We start from the raw sequence: 22,149 nt of genomic DNA, 5'->3' as shown, positions 1-22,149 counted from the left end.
AATGAATGCTATGTTGCATTATGTAAAAAAAGTATTGCCTTGGTAATTTTTCAAATGTGCACTTTAAAAAAAAAAAAAAGAGCAATTGCTGCTTTTTAATGTCACTTATGCCTCCTGGAGGAGAATGTTATTATTGAGGACTTACTTGACATTTTGCTGCACAGCACCTGTTGGTGGAAAGATAAAAGGGCCAAAAGGAAAGAGAAATGGGAGGGCAGAACCTGTGCAGAGTGAAAAATGCATATAGCACAGCATGAATCCTTCTTCTGAAGGCCTTTGCATACAAATGTTTTCCTAAGAAGCAGTGAAGCTGACTTCTCTCCAACAGCTGAAAGAGTTCCACCCAACTAAGTCCCGAAGAAGTATTTGGGTCAACTTCAACATGTTTATTGCATGTTGTATTGCAAAATACAAGCAGTTTTCGCTTTAAAGCAGATAACACAATCAAAATCCCTAGACTGTGATGTGTTATTAGAAAATGTGTTATAGTTGGTCTCACTGAATTGATGTAATTTCACCTGAGCTTAGCCACATCTTACTCGGTTTGTAACCAAGTATGTTAATCCCAACAGCCTACTTCTCAAAAGTGCTTAAGACAATGGTCATATCATATTATAGAAACTATTATAGAAACATACCTGTGATAGCTTTTTTCTTTTTGGAAAACTTACATATCTGACTCGTATTTTTTTCTAGTGCAAACAGAGACATAAAGGGCAAATTCTGAATCAGCCAAGAATTTTGGAGTTCATCTCAGGAGAAGAGAGAAAAAAAATGTAGACACACAAATAGGTTAAGTGGATTCTAATGTCAAATCTATAGCCAGACCTGTGCTTAGCATTTCAATTGATTTAAACTGAAATATGCCTAACTGGTTAATGAAATAGGGAAGAAAGGTGCCATGCAGTAGAAGAATAAACTGTTCAGTTGACAGCCAGTGAATGCACACCTGGACTACAAAGCCGTATCTATGCAGAAAGGGATGTTGCTGGCAGAAACTTTGTAATTCTATACCTTTGTAAGGAACAAGAGCAGCAGTGTCTCACTTGCAGGCATACTCCATGGTGAAAAGCAGACAGATGGAAAATGGCTGTATATTTACCTCTGTGCTGTTACTTCGGACACAAAAAGGAGTCGAAGATGCTCTGAAAAACTGAGAGCAAGTCCTTAGGTCTGAATATCAGGATAAGTTGTCTGTTTTCTGGCTTTTCTTTCTTGTTCTTGCTTGCTCCTTTTTACACCACATGGTTCATCTGTTTGGTTGTGAACCAGTGAGTTAGAGAGGTGTCTGTGTTCAACATTCTGCTTGGGAAGCAGGAGAGATAGGGATATTGCTCAGAGTTAAGTGTTCCCCAGCAAATATTGCTGCTTGTACCTCTAGAGTGTGGAAAGGAGATTGATAACCCACAGGGAGGGGAAGACATCCTCTGAACTCATGAAACGTGAGGACCCCTGCAGAGAACAGTGCTGGGATACCAGTCTCCCTACAGCAATTCCCTGAAATAAATACTGAAGTGATACTCCTGGGCAACCTGATCTATTGGGTGGCATCCCTGCCGATGGCAGGGAGTTGAAACTAGATGATTTTTAACGTGTCTTCCAACCCAAGCTGTTCTATGATGCTGTGGTACTGGAGACCAATTCAGTACCCCTAGGAACTGGGAGAGACAGCTCATGGGGCTGAATGTTTAAGATTCTGATAGTTTTAGGAACATATCTCCAGACTGTGCTGCCATTCAGAAAACACAGGTCTGGGGTAAAGGCACTCAGCTATACTTCATTCCTTAGTACACCCAAGGTGTGTGCAGTTAACATGCACAGACCCCTTGGTGTTTTATTGCTTAAGCAATAATGCTTATTGCTTATCCCTGCTTATGCAGGGATATACATCCCTGACTTCTCTAGTGATCATTCTGTCCTGCTCTTAGAGCCTGGGGATTTATAATCCAAGTAGAAGAGGCTACTGTAAAGAAATAGGAGGAAAGGAGAAATTTTTGTACCAACAGACAGAAGGCAATGTGGGAAGCTAACTGGCATGCAATTATTTACTTTCACAAGTCCTGAACCCTTATTATTAAAGCTATTCCGAATACATTTTGAGTAAATAGTATTCTGGCTGGACAATGATAAGAAACAAATGGTGTGCTCTAACCATTTTGCCATCTCTTTCCTGGAGGTAGTGCAGCCCCCACTGTGCCCCACTAGGGCTCGTGCTGCAGCACATGGTGTTCATTTCATCCTTTGGAGGAAGGGTTTGCATCCTTTATGTATCTGCAGCGTAATCCCAATGAACTCCTTTGCTATGCTGCAGATACAGGAGAACAACTGACATAGCAAGGAGTTATAGCTAGGGGTTGACTTGGATGCATTTAATTCTCAATGTTGTAACAATGCAGTTATTTGATGTATCAGCTAGATGTATGAGAGAAAATTTCGTAAGTGAAATGGCCAAACTCAGAACACAAATATATCCTACCCTCTGTTAGACACTAGGCTTTGACAACAAACCAGGTTTTGACATCTACTCTGGTTTTGAGTGTTTTGAGTACAGATGTGCCTTAGTAAAGAAGGCACTGCTTTAATTTGCCCATAACATTGTACAAAACCAAAAGTCAAACAAGCTCCAGTACAAAAAGCAAAGTGTAGAATGAAAGCATAACAGGAAAAGTAGCATGGACAGCCTCATCATAAGCAAGAGTTTTGCATGTAGTAGAAACCTCTGTTCTTTAATAACCAAGAGAGGTTTGGATCCATTAAATCCTAATAGCTTTTGCATATTCTAGAATTGAAATGCCTGAGTGAATATGCTGATGTGAGACAAAATGAAGTGGCTTGTTTGAGATCAAAGTTTACCCATCACCAGTTAACATAAAGATGAGTGCCTTTCTATGAGTCTGTGTGGATGGAAGGCTAGTTATAAGTGTTTGTATACAAATGACTGTGAACCACCTTGGCCCGAAACAAAATTGAGAACTAAGGGAACACAAGAAGTAGTGGGGTGTGGTCCACCCGTTACATGTGCCACATGGCAGGAAAATAATTGCAAAGCATAGAAATTCAAACTTCAAGAGCAACCCCAAACACAGTGAAGGACATTTTATCAATCCCGTTTTCCAATAAGAAGAACAGCATTTAGTCTCTTCCTGTACCTTTCCAATTGCTTCCCAGCATAAAGTCACCCAGGCTGCTTTAATATTTTCTGCAAAGTGTTATTTGAGATTTCTTTTGTGATGAAGCCAGCCCTCCTGCTTCTCACTGCTGTGAGAATGAGTGGGAGGCCAAGGGGAGGCGTTTAATTAACTGGGGTTTGCACCACAGTGCTGAATGTCTGGGATTCTTGGAGGGTTCAACTTGAGAAGATATTTAGGTGTTTGTAGCTGGCTGTTTGCATTATTGAGAGATGGGGTCTTGCAGCTATGTAAGCTAAATTCTGATATGTTATGAAAACTATCTGTGTAACTATTGTAAATTTATTTTCAAAGTTTCTCTACATTTGTCTTCCCCACCAAAAATGTGGTGGTGCTGGGGGAAGATAACTATTGGTATGTTACTTTTTAGTTAAGACATTAACACAAAAAATTAATTTTTACGTTTCTAGTGAATTTTTTTTCTTTACGCACACATCCCCCATGGAAGGTATAGCATATTGGTTACTTAAGGGTTAAATCATCTTGCTTTGGAAGCAGCTGGGCAGTTTACACTCCTTGCTGGGCTGTACAAAAATACTTTTCCTTTGAAGTCCCGGGCGGAGCGGCTAAGGGTAAAACCTGGAATGGGGTTGCAGCTAGCAGCTTGTAGTGGGCTTAACTGTGCAACAGGCAGCTGTGCTTGCAAATGTAGTATGAGATGGCAGAGAAGGTCAGGGTTTCTTTCTCTCTTGCCTTTAAAGTCTCAGTGTGAAGGCTTTCTTTATGAAATTCTTCAAATGCTATTCTTGGAAAATTGTTGGATTGGGACAGGTTGCAAGAATTGTAGATTAAAAATATCCTTTCCCATAAAGACAGGACAAATATAGGGTTCCTACTGAAAGTTCCTTGGCTGCTTCAGATTTGATCTGGTAGTGAAATACGCACAAGTACACACTGCTGCTGTTTGTAGTGACACAGATTCACCTCTGCTGAATGGTGAGAAAGAGGTCAAACTCCTTTGAATAATGTGCGTGCTAGGAAGACCTTTCAGAGGTCTTTTTTTTTTTTTTTTTCTTTTTTTTTTTTTTTTTCTCCCTGGTTTGCCTGAACCTGCAAAATCTTAGACCTGGTGCCATATCTGTAACGTGATAGACTCTCAGTTTAGCAGTGAAACCATTGACATGGTGATGGGAGTTCTGGCACCTGCCCTGGATGGCTGAAATCAAGTTGGGGGACATCATGTTTCTGAGGAAAGCCACTAGGTTTATAGTGCTGTACAATAGGAAGCCTTCTTCTCTGTTGAATACAGCATGCTACTAGGAATGAAATGTTTAGTTTCATAGTTATATGCTAACTATGAATGAAATTGCCTGATACTGCTTAAAAGCAAATCTTTTCATAGATGAAACTTGATGCAAGCTCAGCTCCAGAACACTTGCTGTTTCCTGCCACTGCCAGCAGTGAAACTAGACAAAATGTAGTTGCTCTCTGCTTTTCTAGGGTAATGCTTGGCATTCTGGTAATTAGTTCTTGAAAACACTTGTATGCTTTTTGGGGGGGAAGGTTTGAATCTGAGAGATACTTTTTTTTTAACCGTTATATGAAACTGTGGAGAAGAAAATTCCCTTTAGCAATCACTGCCAAAGAAAGGACGATCAAAAGCAGTTTATCAACCAACTAATGAGGAGCTGACATTAAATGTCTGGCTTTATTTGACTGGTCTGTGCTCGGAAGCCTTCTGTCTGTTTATGACTTCAGGAAAGAACTTTATTTTCCTTGGTTCTCAACCATCAGTCTGTCAAATTCTTTCTTCAGGAACTGAAGGGAATTCATATACTGCTGTCTTTGGGTGGGGGAATGTGGAAAGTTGCTTTACATTTAATTCCTACCTGAATCTATGTAACTTGTCCCTGTCCTCATATAAGTAAGTTTGTAAGCTCATTATTTTATTTTGTTTTATTTTGTTTTATTTGATTTTTATTTTGTAGCTGCTCCTTTTGTTAGAACCTTGGTTTGAAATAGGAGTTAGTTGCCTGGCTTCTTATGTGTTGACTGCATGGCTCTTTTTATATGGCTTCGCAAGTGCAAGAATTAAAGAAAACCTTCAATCCATTTGCCATGTTGTCAATTTGTAATAATTATCATATTTCAGTTTGATGCCAGGGATGTTTCCCACTTCTGTGCTAAGAGAGAGGTAAGTTGATGGGCCTTCGTGTTATTACTGAATATCTTTAACCAAATGGAGTCTAGAGAAGCAAGAATGTGTAACTGGTATACAGTGACTTTGCTGTGCATAGCTGAAAGACTAACACTAAATTGTCACACTCAACAAGTTCCTAACAGGAGGAAAATACAGTCTGTTCAGATGTTGTCACAGTGGCATATGTATGTTTACCATATGTTTTTATGTGTCTGACTCTCAGGGGTCACAGGGGCATGCATGCTGTCTCAGTGTGTTAACAAAGCCACTCTTGGGCAGGAATGGGTGCTACTGCTTTGCCCAAAACTGTGCAGGCAAAGCAGATATTATCAGTGCTGGCCCTGGGGCATAAAATAGAAAGATCAAAGCATATGGCAGCAGCACACAGAGGCTCTTCAAAGCCTGAGTAAGGCAGGATTGATAGAACGAGAAAGCTCTTGCTGATGTAATCACAGCCTGTGAGACAAGTTTTTTTTTTTTTTTTTTAATTTAAACAAAGACACAAAGACGGTCCTTGTTTGTTTAGAGAGGTGAAGCGTGTGCCATGGAGGTAGGGCAGGGGTACCTGAATGTTTAGAAGATTTCCGTGCATGGAGCCCAGGCATTTTGAAATATCTGCAAAGTTGCAGTTTTACTTACTTCACTGTGTACAGCTTCCGCATGTGGTATTCTCTCACTTGCGGTGTCCATGTGGGATCAAGTAGGAAAATGGCAATGGAAGGAATGCTTGTTTTCAGACTGCCTTCCTTATTAAAATTGAAACTGCTTTGTTTTCTCTTGAGAACTCCAGTTAAAAATTTCTTGGTTTTGCTTGTAAAGGAGTACAGGCAAGCTGGAGTCATAGGGAAAGTGATAAACCTTGTTCATTGACAAGAAGCATGGGTTGTCCAGGCACAAACTATGAATAAGACACAGTTTTTCCCCTCTCGTGTGTGTGGAAAGAAGGAAGTAAAATAGAGGTGTGACTTTACTGTAACAGATGTGTAGGGATGGAAGGACTTTCCAATCTTTTCCTTTACAAACTTCAGTTCTCTTTGTATGCTGCAGCTGCAGAAGTGCCACAGAGCTGTTTCTGAACCTCTATTCTGATTATAAAGGTGAGTGATAGAGAACAGCTTTTCAAAGGGAACTTTGTGAAATTGTGAGCTACAGCATGGTAGTACAGCTTTTCCACCCAAAGGTGTATTTGTAGATGATGAGAGCTAGTACAGGCCGGTATGCAAAACCTATATGACCATATGGGCATGATACAAAGTCTGAATGAGTAAGTATTGCCAGAGAGGCAACGTATATTAGTTGATGTAGTTGCACTGATTCCACATATTTGAAACTCAGGCAGAACGAGATCATCTGCTTGGATCGTGAGTAAAGTCTCCATACATATGTCTGCTCTTGGTATAGACGTAGGATATGTATGTGTGACAGCCTGAACCAGTCCTCACTGGAGGGAGAGCTTCTCCGGTTAGTTTCTGGAGAGCTGTTAAAATTCTGAAACTGAAAACTAACTTCACTATTCTTCATTATTTCATTTACTTATTGTTTAAAAGACAGATCTAATGGGTTTAACTCAGTCCCAAAATGTATTGTAGGATGACAAAAACCACAGTGGTTATTTCTAGTGGATAAAATCTCCAGCTTTCCTTCTCCCATGGCCATGAAACTATTTACAGTGCAGTTCAGATTAGTACCCAAAATTGTGGCACTGTGAAGTCTGAAAATCTATCATGGTGGAAAGGAGGACTGTTGACTTTCATGCTTCTTTCCAGGGTTGAAGCTACATTTATAGTCTGCTAACTCAGTTCATTACCTTAATAAGAGCTCCTGGCTCAAGAAAGGATGCATCCTCTTTATTGTGGAGTATCTGAGATGATAGTGGCATTCCTGTGTTGTCTCATGTGGAAGTCTCTCAGTTTTTCTGGTTAGTATCAAAATGTCTATCCCCCATCTCCTTGGACCTCTCTTCTGCAGTGCTCTTCCACAGATGTGTCTGATTTGATACTTGACACTAGTAAAAGAGCGTCAGTGCAATTGAAATACACCAATTTTGGTTTCTAGTTACCAAACCTTCAGGCACCAGTAAATTTGCACATCTTACAGTGCTCTGAGATGGGCTCTGACATGCACTTTTGTTAATGCTGCAGGCACTTTACCCTCACGAAATGGAGAGGCTAGAGAGAAATTCTGGGATGGGAATCCTAGCAGTTACCATGGCTTTCTGGGAACGTATGCAATGGGTTTAAAATAATTCCTTTCTGGGAATCCTAACCAGATTTGTGGGGGACACATGATTCCGGTCTATTTTAATAGACAACAGTTGGTAAAGCAGAGGTTTCTCTATCCAAAGAAGAAGATGCATTGGAAAGTTCTACCATCAATATGGCATCCCCATGCCTCTGCTGCTAGTGAGCAATAGAATGAAAAAAGAGTTTTTAGCTTATTTCCTGAGTGCTTTACTGAGTTTGGGCTGCCAATTCTGTCAGCAGTATCTTTTGATTCATCCAACCAAGTGAATTAGCACAACTGCCACACCAAGTTAACCTAAAAATTTATCTGCTCCAATGACTTTCTCTGGCAGAATCTAGTGGCAGATACTTATGAAGGAATATAAGATTAGAGCAAGCACATGGTGAGGATTCTGCAGTACATGCTTCTAGGCTCCGCCAGCTTGTGCCTTAGAATTTCCTATTAGCATTAACTAATACGTAAGAGCTCTTGATGTCTTTTTCTTCCACAATTTTTTCCATCCTGTTACTTTGTAGATTGCTTGTCTGAATTTGAGAGAGCAAGGGGAAGATCTGCTTTGGCCTTGTGAGGGCATACTATGACACTGTACTTATTTTTGGAGAGCAAAAGTGTCAGAGTTGTTGTGTCACAGTGCAGGAGGTCTAGAAAAACAGTTTAGTTGGCACCTAGTTAAATTGCTTGCTAACGTGAATGGGAGGAAGAAGAGTAAATCTCCAGAATTTTGTCTCATTCTCTACTGTTCAGCATAAGTTCCATAGATCTTTTTTGAGCTGCAGGGGAAAAAGTGTTGCCAGGAAGTAATTGTTCTTTCTGTCTTTCAAATTCTGTGCAGCAGCTGCATGGTCTTTAGCTGCTTTTAATGTTTAGAGCTCTTTGTACAAAGGAGTGTTAGTCTGATGTAATGTCTTGCTCTGCAATACATTCCCTGTGAAGCCATCTTTTGTCTGGATGGCCCTATTGTAACCATTCCTATACTTGTGAATGAACAGGAAGTTGATGATGATAGTGAGCAGATGAGTTTGATCTTGAACAGGTTTTACTCAGACTTCAGCTTTAGAGAGTTTTATAGGAACTGAGCTGTACCACTGTTAACTGCAGTCAGATTTGTTCATTTAAATTTTCTTTGTTTAAAGAAACTGGAAAAGATTAGTAATCTAGGAAAGAGTGTGCTATATTTTTTTAATTGAGCAATGACATTGCAGATACAAATCCATGAATGTTGTCAATCACCTGTTTTTATCTTCGGAATAATGAGTTCAGTTATGTATGATCAGAGCTGATGACAAAACAGGACCATGCACATCCAAGAAAAACTAGGGAAGATTACTTACAGCAGCCCAGGTAGCAGTGGTCAGTATGAGGGAAGAGGGAGATCTTCCCCACAGCTCTTCCTCCACCCACGTGTTTTAAAGCATATTGCTTTAGGCTGATAACGAAACACATCCTTAAAGCCTGACATGAACAGCATTAAATGTTGTGGAGGTCTTGGCCTTTGTCTTTTGGATTGACAGAGGATAGAAAGAGGAGTTTATCAGCTGAAGTACTAGCATGCATGTATCTACAGTGCACAGTATCAAGTTCCAGCATAGCAAGCTAGTTTAAAAAGTTATTTACTGAAAGATGATGTGTTCTTGCACAGAAAACCTTTATTAGTCTGGGTGAACGTGTTAAATGGCGAGTTGAATGCTAATACCGGGCTGACAGCAATGAAGAATAGTGGGGGTAAGGGGCTGACTCCTTAACATTGAAAAATCTTTACTAACTTATTTCAGGCTCCTGGGCCTGAAATTGCTTCCTGTTGTGGCAGTAAGAGAAAGATTTGAAGTCAGTAATAAGTTAGTTTATTACTGTAGTAGCTATGATGGTTTGAGGTGTTCTGAAAAAAAAAAAGGGGGGGGGGGTAACGCTATCTCATGGCGTTAGGTACTAGCAAGAAGCCAAAATATGGTATAGTATGTTAGAACCAATAATCTCTCTGAAGACTGATGACAAGTAGGTTTGCCTGCTTTTAGCTAACTGACAGAGGCCATACATGGTATGACAGTCACCAAAGCATCCTAACCCCAGCTCGTCTCACACAGGTGTTTTTTTCCTGTGACCTTTTTTTGGTACTCACAATGTATATTAGCTTTCTGTAGACATATAACCAACCTATATTTAAAATCCCTGATTAAATGAAGGGACTTTTATTTGTGTTTTTAATATTATAGACAAAGTTAGCAGTTCCCTAGCTGAGGAGTACAGAGATTTGTTTGTGTGTGTGGTTGTTATTTTCACAATGCCTAGCCTTTTCTGTTTATGTTGTTAGCAGGCACAGATCCCATTGAACTTGCTTTTATAGACCGTGCTCTGTGTATATCTCTGGCTGAATGCGCCATGCAAGGACCTTGGTCAAAGGGATTCTCATTTGCAAGTCACAGCTGTATATACAGTGGGTTCAGTATCAGTGCTCATCCTGGGAAGGATCTTGGTTAATTGTAATACATACCCAGGGACATTCACCAAGAGGAGCAAGGAGGGATTCTAAAAGACTTCTCAAAGTTGTGGCTAAAATTTCTTTTCCATCTTAAGGATAAAGTTTATTTTGAAAATATGACCTCAGTAGAAGCAGCACTGAAAATTTTATGAGAATATTGGAGTTATTAGGAAAGGAGCAGAGAGGAAAACAGCAGTCCTCGTGGATACCAGTGGCCTCCAAGCACCTGAATATTGCATGCAGTACAAGTCAGTGCATCTTCAAATTGGAAAGGCAGACTAGACAAAGGAGCAGGAAGATCACACGGTGTGGGGCAACCTCATGATTCAGCGGAGTGGCATCCACCAAAAAAGACTGACTTAGAACAGCTTGGAAAAGAGACTGTTGGTAACAGACTTTGAATAAAGTCTGGTGACTAAGGAACAATTAATTATTGGCTATTCCTTACAATTTAAGGACTTGGAGAGCCCAATGAATGAAATTCTTGAAGCAGCATTAGAATTAGAAAAAGGGTGTATATTTTTAACATGGAAAACTGTGTTACCTTGTTGTAGAATGGTATAAAAGCCAAAAGCATGAGCATCGTCTAAAAGGGATTAGGCAAAGTTATGGAACATAGATGTGTTACTTACTATTAAACACAGTATTCTTGGTGAAGTCTGGAAGTTTTTTAGTTATTGGTAACATCAGTTAAGAGTCTGTATCAAAAGAAGAATCATTCTGCATCTGTTCTGCTTCTGTTCTCTATACTTAGGCAGTTGGCCGCTGTTGGAGATACGATACTGTGCCGGTTGGATTTTTGGTCACACCCTTTATGGCTGCTTTTATGACTTGCCCAACACTGCGTAGGAGCTCTGTGGCAGAGGAAGCAATTCACTCTCTTGGGAAGCATTCAGCTGCTTTAACCACAACATTGTATTTTCTTTTCTCATAGAATCTTACCTCATTCGCTGCACACTGTCCAATTTTTATAATATGTGAGTGAAACATCCTACAGACAGCAGTCATTCGTCCCACACCACTGCATTCTTGGAGTACAGTTTACACTACTGATTTGCCAATCAGCGAGGCATACCTCAGTGGTGAGGAGTGCCAACTGTAGATACATAGCACTAAAACCAAGCCAGTAAGCTCTGCTGCTGGACTTACTAGAGTGGGCTGTATGCCAGTGGTACGGGAGCTTTTTTTTTTTTTTTTTTTAAAAAAAAAAAGTCTGTGTGGAAGAGAGGAAGTGATGGAGTAGTCTCAAAGAGAGAGTAGGTCCCACATTCGTGGCCGTTTGGAGAGGGAATCCAGCAAGAGATGGGAAAGGAAGGAGGGAAAACTTTCTTCATATCCCAAAGTTCAGCGCAAGAACCTAAACTAAGGCTGAATGGGTTACCTTAAATTTAGCACTTGAAGTATGAGACACTGGATACTCCAGCCTGAGCATTCCTATACAATTTAGATAAAAGCGAACATTTAGAACAGCAATGTCAGAGAAAATTATGTGGACCAAAAAAAATTCTTAGGTAAATTTTGAAGTTTAGAAAGTTCTGGAATGTTTGTTTTTCCTCCCATACTTAAGGGTGTCATAATATCATAAGCATGTACATTAATATTGTGTTAGAGAAGAAGCTGAGGAAAGCTGTTCTATTTTACAAGTTGCAGTTCTGTATTTAAAGTGCAGTTGAATTTTGCTCTTAGATGAGGGAATTAACCTCTTTGTAATGAAAACAAAATGTATCAGGCCTCCAGAATTTCAGAGACTTTCATTACTGTTGGTTTAAGTAATATAAAATGGATCCTTCAGAAACGAAGTGCTAAGTTTCTACAAGTGCCTTTGAAAGATTGAAGAGAAAGAAGGTTTGCTAGTTTCTTGAGTGCAGAATAGAATTCTTGTTCAAGATGTCAAAGCATAGACTGTGAGCTGTACTGTGAAACCATACATCGGCCTTGTATGCTGATGAAGTGTTTTGAACAGTGCACTGGACTGAGTTGTGGAGACCTGCAGTTTACATCTGACTTGGTTATTTACTGTGAGAAATAGATCAAATTGAGGTTGGAAGAAGGAAGAAGCATTTCACAGTATGCGAAATGGGGATATTTGCAGTGACTATTTCAACAGTATGCTATGTTAGAATATAGAATAGCTTTTTATTTCAAAGTCCTTCTTTTTGCACCCTACTACAGAACATTCTTCCGCGATGATTCAGTGTAGAGCTAATCTCATTCAAAATGGTTGCCAGTTGCCACTTGGAACAATAGGACTAAAGCCATAGGCTGCCATCAGGTGGCTGTTTTTAAGAAGGGCATTTTTTTTTCTGGTGGATTTGAGTGTTTCTTCCCATCTGATAGCGTAGAAGGTCTCAATGTTCACTAAATTCTTGTGAAAACAGTGCTGTTACTCATTACTTTATCTGAAATGAAGAAGCCAGTATACCAGGTATTTTCTTTAATGGGAAAAAAATACATTAATCTGTAATCTGTTTTCAGGAACAACTCTTTGCACCAGATTTATATGCCTTAATACTGGCCACAACTCATGTTTATTTTTGTTTTGTTTTGGTTGGTTGGTTTTTTAAGTACTCCGCTCCTTTCTGGTTGTGTGCATGCTTTCCCTATACTGAGAATGAGGAAGTTAAGCAAAGGGAGAGAGGATTGGTTTCTATCCAGTCTTAAAGGGAAATGACTTAGCTAGAGCAGAAATCCAGTTGCCTCCATCCTCTGTTAGGATTAAATCCAGTGAGTAGTTCTCACTGTCTGTTCCTCCCACCATGAAGTAATGCAGCCATGTAATACAAGTGTGTGTGTGTGTGTGTTCCTGGGGGCACCAGATCTCAGGAGCCATCAAGTGAGCAGTGAGGACATAACACGGATGCATAACAGAGGTTGGCCGGTGTGTTCCTGAGAGCCACATTGCTTACACTTAGAGGCTCAGAAGCGGAGAGGCCTTGACAGAATCCTGGAAGTGTAGGGCTGGAAGGGATGTCAGAGCAGTCTGGAAATGCATCAAATTCCTGCTGTTAGATAAGCCAAAGTATGATGAGAAAGTCACCTTGTCTTCCAGTAAAGGTGGTTCTGTTCCTTTGCATACAGCCTATTCCAGAGCCTCCTCTCAGGTAACTGCAGCAGAGACTTTTACTTCATCTCTATTTCCATTTTAAATAGGTCAGAGAAATTGTGCTGGTATTGGTGACATTGGATCTGACATAACTGTGTTTAAAACTAGATGCAATGCTTGGACTTTGTCCAGTGGATTTGAGTGCAAAGCAGGGGCAGAGCATGAAGGATGCTGCAGAGATAAGTTCTTGACAACTAGATGCTGAACGAAGAAGAGACATTCTAGAAACAAAGAGGAGGCTATACCTGTTTGGAGACAGGAGAGGAGAGAGAAGGAAAAGCTGGAGCACAACCAAATAGGAGAGCAGAGATATAAGAAGGTATGTAACAGCTATAGTTTGAAAAAAAAACTTAAGTAAAGTTTACCTGACCTATATGCTCTTGCTGTTTGTGTATTGTTCCAGGATGGCTTAAAGCCCATGAAACGTAAACACAAATCTGACTTAAAGGTAAACTTTGAAAAATTATTTAAGATTGAACTCTATCTGCAGATTGGAAAAAACATCACAAACATATTCTTGAGTGTTTTGGTTGCTGCAATGTAAGCTGAAGTTAAATATAGAGAGAGGGAGAGTACTTTCTAATTTAGGATAAAACAATACAGGAATACGATAATTATCCTCAAGTCACGTACTTATTCATTCATCTAGAAAATTTAAAGATTAAACTTTAGAGAAATGCTTGCAAAAGTTAAGAAGGGGAGGTGTCCAAAGTGGTGTAGTTCTGTAGCCACATAATGAAGGAAAATATGTGGTTAATACCCATAAAATCTATAGCTGATTTCAGTATTTTTCTTCCTCATATGTCATAAGACAGGTTTATGAAGGGATTTTCAGTAGACTAGGTCTAAACAGGGACATAGGGAGTCATTTATGGTGGAGGAGTGGGGAAAGACTGGACAGAGTATGCAGTGCAAATAGCTTTATATCAAGAGAGAGGAATAAAGATCTCTTAGAAGTAATGCAATGTAGGGGGAGCAACTGAGAGACAATGTAGAAGAAGAAATTGGATGTTGGAAAATCTAGTCTGGGGGATGAGACAAACGGATGCAACAGATGACCTCAGCTGGGCCTGTGGTTCAGGAATGTGATACTTGTTTTCAGAATGGAGAAATTGTTTCTGTCACCACTGAACTGAGAGCACATCTCTGAAGTACAATCTCAAAGAGATGGTAATTTTTTTTTCCTGACAGTAAGCCGTTCTAGGAGTTCTCACAGAAGGAAACAGAGCTGGTATACACTGTTTCAGCTGTCAAGGAAGTTCTTCTCTGGGGTACTCAGTATGTTGAAACCGTAGTAGCAAACATCAGTTAAGCACAACACCACGCATTTGGTCACCCTGTTGTGTGGTCTAGGCAGAGCCTGGTTCACTGTGTGCACACAAACTCCTCCTTACTGTCTGCTCTGCTGTTAAAGATATAAAACTCTGAATAAATATCCAGTATATAAGGTTTTCAACATCTCCTGAGTTTTCAATCTCTTAAAACCCTCCAGTGCTGATATGAACTCCTGTGTACTAAATTTGTCTGCTAACAACAGGCTTTTTTTATCAGCATTTGCACATCACTTTGAAATACAGAAATTCAGTATTTTGTGTTAGGTTGTCTAATGTGCCTTGTGGATGTGAAGGTCATTGGTATTTTTGTAATATTCAAAAACGTAGAGCATCTGAGACACAGGCTGAAGAAATTTATTTTACCTATAAGATTGTATGGTTTATAGAATCTTGATTGAGCCTTTATATAAGTATTCTTTCTTCACAGAGAGGGTTGTCAAGCACTGGAACCTGCTGCCCAGGGAAGTGGTAGAGTCCACATCCCTGACAGTATCTGAGAGATGTGTGGATGTGGCACTAATGGACATGGTATATGGATGATCTGGAAGGTCTTTTCCAATTCAAATGATTCTATGATTCTGTGATTCAAAGACTAATTCACATGTTGACCAAAGAAATATAGTGCATCTTTAGGGAATTAACTATCATGTTTTGGCCTTGAAAACTTTTTTCATGATGACTAACGGAAGTGCAGGAGTAATACTTTATCGCTGATGCAACTTTTGCTTCCTTGGTGGTGCTTCCAGACTGACTTTTGGTCAAGGTGGTAATCAAGAACTTTCTAAATGTTAAAACTTCCATCAAACTTTGTATTGCAACCTAGAGTATTTGTTCAGACCATGTATAACTGTGACATTTGAATTTTCACTGGAGTTACTGTTTTCTGCTGACATCAACTGAAACTTCATGCCGTTCTCCATCCAAAATGCATATAATAGAAGTGTGTCTGTTCATTCTTAGCAAGTGCCAGCTGCTTTCTGTCTTTGTGTGTTTTGGGGAGGATTCTAGGCATGAATTGGGAGGTAAATGCAATGAAATTATTTCTGTCCTACCATTACCTGATAATTCAACAATTATATTTTAAAGTTATGCAGGCTAATTATGTCACTTGCCTAGGGAGGTTGACAGTCATTTTTCTAAAACAGAATAGTCCCTAGCTTTTGGGAATTACAAAACTCAGAATTGTAATTTTGTAATTTGGATTTTTTTTTTTCATAATAGCACAATTTTGATTATTCTTTATTATTTTACTTAAACTGTTAGATTTCGCTGCTTGCATTTGCAGATGTTTTTCCTACATTTGAGGACTAGGAGATTAATTTTTAATTTTTATGTAAGATCCTTATGTATTCATTTAATACAAAGACTCGAAGTTCAGAGAATTATCAGAACAAGAATCTGTGGTTGTAAGCTGGATTCTAGGTTTTTGTTTGTTTGTTTTTTAATGCAAATGGTGCAGGTGGCTAGAAGTCTGTATTATCATCTCCTTCTTTCTCGAAGAAAAGTGATACATGCTTTGCTGGGTTATATTTGAAGGCAGTTTTTATTGTGGAACTATCTCCCAAGCTGCAACTATGACAATACATATTTATTTTCTCTGAGAAGTAATGAAACTACAACTGGCTGCACATTGTCTGCTGTACCTTCTTTGTCTGTTTCACTTGTAGTCAGTGAGCCAGTTTTAATTTTGAACTGAGCAGAAAGTTCATCCTTGGTGTTGCCTGCTACCTACTTCTGCCTACTGCTGCAGTGATTCAACAGGATATATCTGGATGAGTCTAAACAGTAATTCAAGTATCTGAAATGCAAAACTGGGTGGAGAGAAGGATTAAAATATCATAGCCCTTTCTCCCTTGCACTTTCCCTCTTGCAAATTGCAAAGCTACCCATTTTATATTGCTGGCTAGAGCAGCTCCAGCACTATCCTCTGTCTCTGAACTTCATTCCAGCCTCAGGGGAAGCTGCACCTCTATGGCTCTCTCACAGCTGCTGGACTTTGATGGGGACATGCCTGTGCTCTTTCCACTGGCCTCCCTTGGCAACCAGCCCTTTGAAGATGACCTCTTGCTGTTTGCCTGTTGTCTCTCTTGTGTTGGATTATAGATGAGAGGTTGGCGTGAGAGGAGGGGGATGGGATATTGTGCATTTTAAGCCTCACTTCTTTCTGCATTCTCAGCTTTTTTTTTTCTGTGGCTTTTACCTCTGTATATGGCTAAAATGTTGTCATACACATGGAAAATGGTTTCTGGTAGAAACATACAGTTTCTGCTTGGCATTTGTGTGTAGGAAAATGGAAGTTTGATTAGTTTTGTGGTGAGGCCAGTGTGTTCTTCCTGTAAGAATCTACTCCCATAAGCTCCATTCTCCACACACCCCCATTTTAAGGACAACTTTGTTCTTAGTTATGAGGCAGCCTTTCTCTATCTACATGTTCCTCTTCCCTTCCTCTGGCCCCAGTGAATGCACCCTCTCAGAGACAACACAAATATATCATCTTGTTAATGAATGTTATGATGTGAAATGGAAAGAGAGGCTCTAGAACCCTGTGGCTGTGTTGCATTTTGCACAGACACTGACTACTTTTGGAAGTCAACATGACTGTGCTCTGTCAATACCGTGTTAGGAGAACTTGGTGCAATTAAAGCACTTCAGTTCTTGAGAGAAGAAATTTACCCTCAAATTAATCTCAGATACTTGCATCTCTTCTTGGAGTTCCGTGTTTGTGACCCTTTGAAGGAGGGAGAGGCCAGGTTTCTGTTAGAATGGGTTGAGGGTTTCTCTTGCAAGGTGTTTGGAATATTTGGTGTCCAACTGCTTTGTTGCAGTAGATCACTTGGCTACAGTTGATCTCTGACTGTGCAGTAAATCTGATGTGCTGAAATTACAGTGTTCTGCACATCTGTTACTGTGCATGGGCTACAGGTATCTGCTGAGTTTCTCTGACTTGAGGCAGCAGCCCTAGCAGGAGAATGTCTGAGAGCATGCTGCTATTGTTAGGTGTGTCTTTCAGCTGGCAGTTTTCTTCCTCTCCTGAGGAATTTGAAGCTGAGCCTTGGCACAGGTGAATTGTTCCCATCCACTTTACATGTTCTGTTAGTCACAGGTTGGGTGTCCAAAGGTATACAGGAATGATGCTCCTTCTTGGTTAAGGTGATAAGTGTCCAGATCAATTAGATCAGTGCCAATATCTGGTTCCCTAATTATTCTGGCTGCTTATCAAAGACTACCAATGACGTTCAAAAAATCTGACGGGTTGTGTATATAATACTGTCCTGTCTGTGTTGTAGAATTTTACTGGGCTTTTCTGGATGGTGGTTTTGTTCAACTGTGTATCTCTGTTTTTACATTTAATTGCAGCTTAGACTGGATTTCTCATCATCCCTCTTGGCATACTTCCTGGAGTAGAACGGATTGTGAGAGGATTTTAGGAATGCTTGATGCTCTTGGTATAGAAAAAGTTCGGTGGAACTCACTTGTGGGCTCATTGCTCACCACTGGGTCGAACCACATGGTCATAATTGATGGCCAAGAACAGCACACAGCTGGAATGTTCAAGTCCTATAATGTTACATTTTGTGGTAATTTGGGTTTTGGCAGGATGTTCTTTTTTAAAACTGAAAACAAGCAAACAAATCTGAAAGAGAAATGAAACTGAATTATAACAGCTAAGTTTTGTACTTGTGCTGGAGGCTGAATGTTACTCTCTGCACAGCTAACCTCAGCGTTCTAACGAAGCACAAGGTGATGAGGAGATGCCTCTGGCTTTCACCTTGTTAGAAGGGCTGCTGTGTTCTAGCTACAGCCAGCATAGACACCTTATGTTTTATCAGGTTGGAGAGACAATAGCAACTCCTAGCTTTTTAATCTTTTTAATGACTCTTTAGTCCTTGAAAGATTATGTTTTCCAACTTGTACAGTTTTGGATTGCCCATCTGTAACGGCATAATTTTATATCTTCTTTAGACAGACCGATACAGAGAAGCTACAACCTGAGCCTTTTCTTAGTACTACTGGATTGGATCTTGCAGTCAGGGACCTTAAAGCAATTTTTTGGCTACAGGTTGCTCTGCTAATACAGAAGAGTAAACTGAGATGCAAACGTTTAGCTCTTCATTCCACTGTAAGTACTAGGAACAAATGCCGTCTTGTGGTGATGCGGTTGTATTAGTAGCTGCAGTATGCTGAAGATCAAAACCATATCACTAGCAAAAATGGAAATCTCTCTCAGCTGAGATGACTCAAGCCTATCCTGAAGAATGAGTACAAAGTAATTTTTATAGTCCTTAAGCGGTTTCTTTTTTAATAGTTAAGAAGTTAAAATTTCAGAGGAAATGTGAAAAAAGATTGTTGGTGACGCTAACTTGACTGTTTTGCAGATTTCTGGTCTTATATTGATTATTTTAATATATAAATTCCACTGGAATACTTTATACAATCAGTCCAGTCACTGTTCTCACAAGATGGAAAACTCCATGTATCACCACTATTTTCCTCTCTATGAAGGGCCACTTTTTAGCACAGTGCTCTGTGTCTTGTCACAGTTGCATTTCTTGTCACATGAAGAAAGTGGAGACATTTTTATTTTTTTAGTGATGGCAGTTTGAAAAGGTTTGATATTGCCACTGAAGTAGATTGAAGAGAGAAGCAGTTCTTCCACTGAGCTCTAGATTTCTCTTCCGATGCTCAACTTAAGTGATTTGAGCTCCATTGAGTAAATTCCGAATTCCTGCAATCTTGCATTCTTTCAGAGTTCTGATATTGGTGGAAATTAGGCTTTTCAGTGGAGTTAACAAGTGCATGGGTAATTTTTCTATGTCATAGAGCTGTCAAATCTGTAGTTCCTGCTGGGGCAAAGCACAGGCTTTATTATACAGGATGGGGCCAATTTTTAGGCCACCTTGGTGCAAGGCAGAGTATGTGGTGAGCTGAGCTCTCATCAGTGATCTGTTTCTGACAAAAATTTTCTATGTTTCTGTCTTAATACATGGTATTACTCTGTGTTGTTGTTGTTGGGGTAGTTGTCACTTATGAGTGGAAAAATTAATAGCTTTCTTTGAACCAGTACCCTTATAGTGAAACTCCATTGGTTAAGTTCCCTACATCTTGGTAAAGATCCTTCACTTGTTTTCTAATGTTTTTTAAGTCGGAAACTGGTAACTTGCAACAAGTTCTTCATTCCTTACTTCAAGCATTACTATATACATGGTATCTCACAGATTCCTCATCTGTGGGCACTGAAAGATGCTAACCTTCAGGTTAGAACCAAAATGTTAGTTAAAAACAAGTAATTTGGAGCAACCTGATTAGGAAGAAGGGCTTTCATCAAAAGAGGTCTTGTTCTATAGGAACAGGAACAAGGACAAACTGAATTAATTGTTATAACTTCATTTGCTCAGGCAATTGTTTTTCATATAGTTTAATAAATTTTGCATTTTTTGGCAATCCAGTGTTCCGGAGTATTTGTATATTTGGCTTTACTCATGTGTCAGGTTCTCTTTGGGTTGGACCTTGCTTTTGGGCTACCAGAAATGTTTTTTAATGCTAATGAATAATTGTTGGCAATCTTAAACATACATCTTGTACCTGTGAGACTATAGATGAGGAAAATTAAATCAGGGAGATTAGCTGCTCTTTTAGGTGTGCAAAGAACTGTCTTAGTAGTATATACCCAATACAGTCATTTGCTATTAATGATGAGACAGTATTACCACCCCAGCAAAAGGTAAAATCTCAAGCAGAATCTTCCAAGAAAGCTGGAAGTCCTTGACTTTCATGCCAGAATTCTTGTATGTGTCTTGTGGAAGTCATTTCCAGATAACGTTCCAAATCTGTGTTACCTCAATTCATTGGGACAACTGTATTGACAGTGTGAGTGAACCAGCCCTATTGTTCTCCATTCCCCACCTGCAATACATGCAAACAGCTGTATGGAATTGGACAATTAGTTAGCAATTCAGTATGTGGTCTGAAAATAGCTAACACCCGGCTAGCTGGGAAGGTGTGGACACCAAATAGCGGCAGTTCTGTTCTCCGGGATTCTCTTTTCCCTTCCTTTGCAATTTAGTTATTGGTGAAGCTGAATTTAATGTTAAAAACTCTCTTACTCAGTCTCACAGCCACTCCTGTCACTTTTATGATTCTTTGTTTACTCCTTTCCATTAACAGTAAATTGGGGTTGAAGCTTTGCAGAGAATTGGAAACTTGTACACTATCGAGTTTTCCTTCTATATGCAGTTTCTTGTTCAGCCTGGTGCAACAATAAATCACTTTAATGCAAACAACTTTTATATAATGGGATACTCGTTGATAAAACAGTTATATGTCTAATGGGGTATGTATGTCAATTTGTTTTAGGTGTTTGACAGTAGCTCACTGAAGTTGCAGAAAAGCATGTCTGTAGCTTTTGCAAATGATTTTAACCTTGATTTGGAGGACAGAGATTAGAATTGAAGAATGATTTAAAAAGGTCTAGGTTCAAAGAGATTTCTGGAGATCATCTCATCCAGCTTTCCACTGAAAGCACATCCTTTGCTTAGGTTATCTGGGGTCTTGTCAAGTTGATTCTTAAATATTTCCAGGGAGGGATATTCCACCACTTCTCTAGGCAACCTGTTGCAATGTTTACTTCTTGTTGCTATGAAAAATTGTTTCCATGTATCCAAACAGAATTTTCCCTGAACCACCTTTTTGCCTCTTGTCTGGTCATTATGGACCCTCATGAAAAAATTACCTCTGTCTTCTCTATTGCTATCTGGAATAGAGATAAGAGCTTCGAGAGCCTTCTCTTCTCTAGAGTGAACAATGTAATTCCTTCAACCTTTTTAATATGTAAAATTCTTCAACCCATTTTTCATGTTGGTGAACTTTCGCTGGACCTTCTCCAACCAAAATTGGACACGTTATTTCTGATGTCATCTAAAAAGTGCCAAGTGGAGTGGAATAATTATATTTCTTGATCTGCTGGCCATATGCATGCTGATGTGGCTTCATTATCTTGTGCTCCAGATGCAGTCTCAACTGTTGACTTACATGCAGCTAGCTGTCCACCAGGAGCCTCATGTCTTTTTCAGCAGAGGTACACTGTAGCCTTTCAGACTGTGAGCAGCCTGTACTGCTGCTTGGTATTATTCCATTCCACATGCAGGACTTTAAATTTAATCTTCATTAAACTTTATGCAGTTCTTGGTGGCCCAGTCTTTCAGCCTGCCACTGTCTTGTATGTCTTGTGGCCCTTCCTTCTGGCATATCTACCACTCCTCCCAGTTCTCTGTCATCTGCAAACTTTACTGAGGGTTCATTCAATCCTCTCATCTGGATTGTTTATGAAGGTACCGAGTAGTATCAGACATAGTATTGACTGCTGATGAACTCTGATTGTGACCTGCTACCACTTCAAATTGAAACAGTTAACCAAAATTATTTGAGCTAACTGAAGACTTTGAGCCAGTTTAGCCAGTTTTCCACCAGTTTGTGGTCCACCTTTCTAGTCCATATCTTCACAGCTTGTCAGCGGGGATGTTGAAGGAGACCAATGTGAAGGAGATCAATTAATGCACCATATGTCTTAAGCCCACTGGAGAACCCGATAAAGAGTTGCATCCACTGCTCAAGGTGCAGTTAGTGCTAGAGCTGCATTTTTTCCCCCATGTTAAAACAAACAAAAC

General features: G+C 39.7%; 1 protein-coding gene across 5 annotated transcripts in view; it reads left to right on the top strand.

Annotated features, from left to right (window-relative positions):
- Positions 1-22,149, top strand: part of ZNRF3 (zinc and ring finger 3) — a 113,412-nt gene that overhangs the window by 40,222 nt on the left and 51,041 nt on the right. The window contains exon 1 of one of the 5 annotated variants that reach the window (XM_083804602.1): positions 413-13,470. The exons of the other annotated variants lie outside the window; for them this stretch is intronic. The gene's annotated coding sequence lies outside the window, so the exon portion shown is untranslated. Of the gene's footprint in view, positions 1-412; positions 13,471-22,149 lie in introns of those variants that run through there. 5 annotated transcript variants of the gene reach the window in all.

This window comes from Anser anser (genome assembly GCF_964211835.1).
Source record: "Anser anser genome assembly, chromosome: 18".
NCBI lineage: Eukaryota > Metazoa > Chordata > Aves > Anseriformes > Anatidae > Anser > Anser anser.
This window is presented reverse-complemented; position numbering and strand designations above follow the sequence as displayed.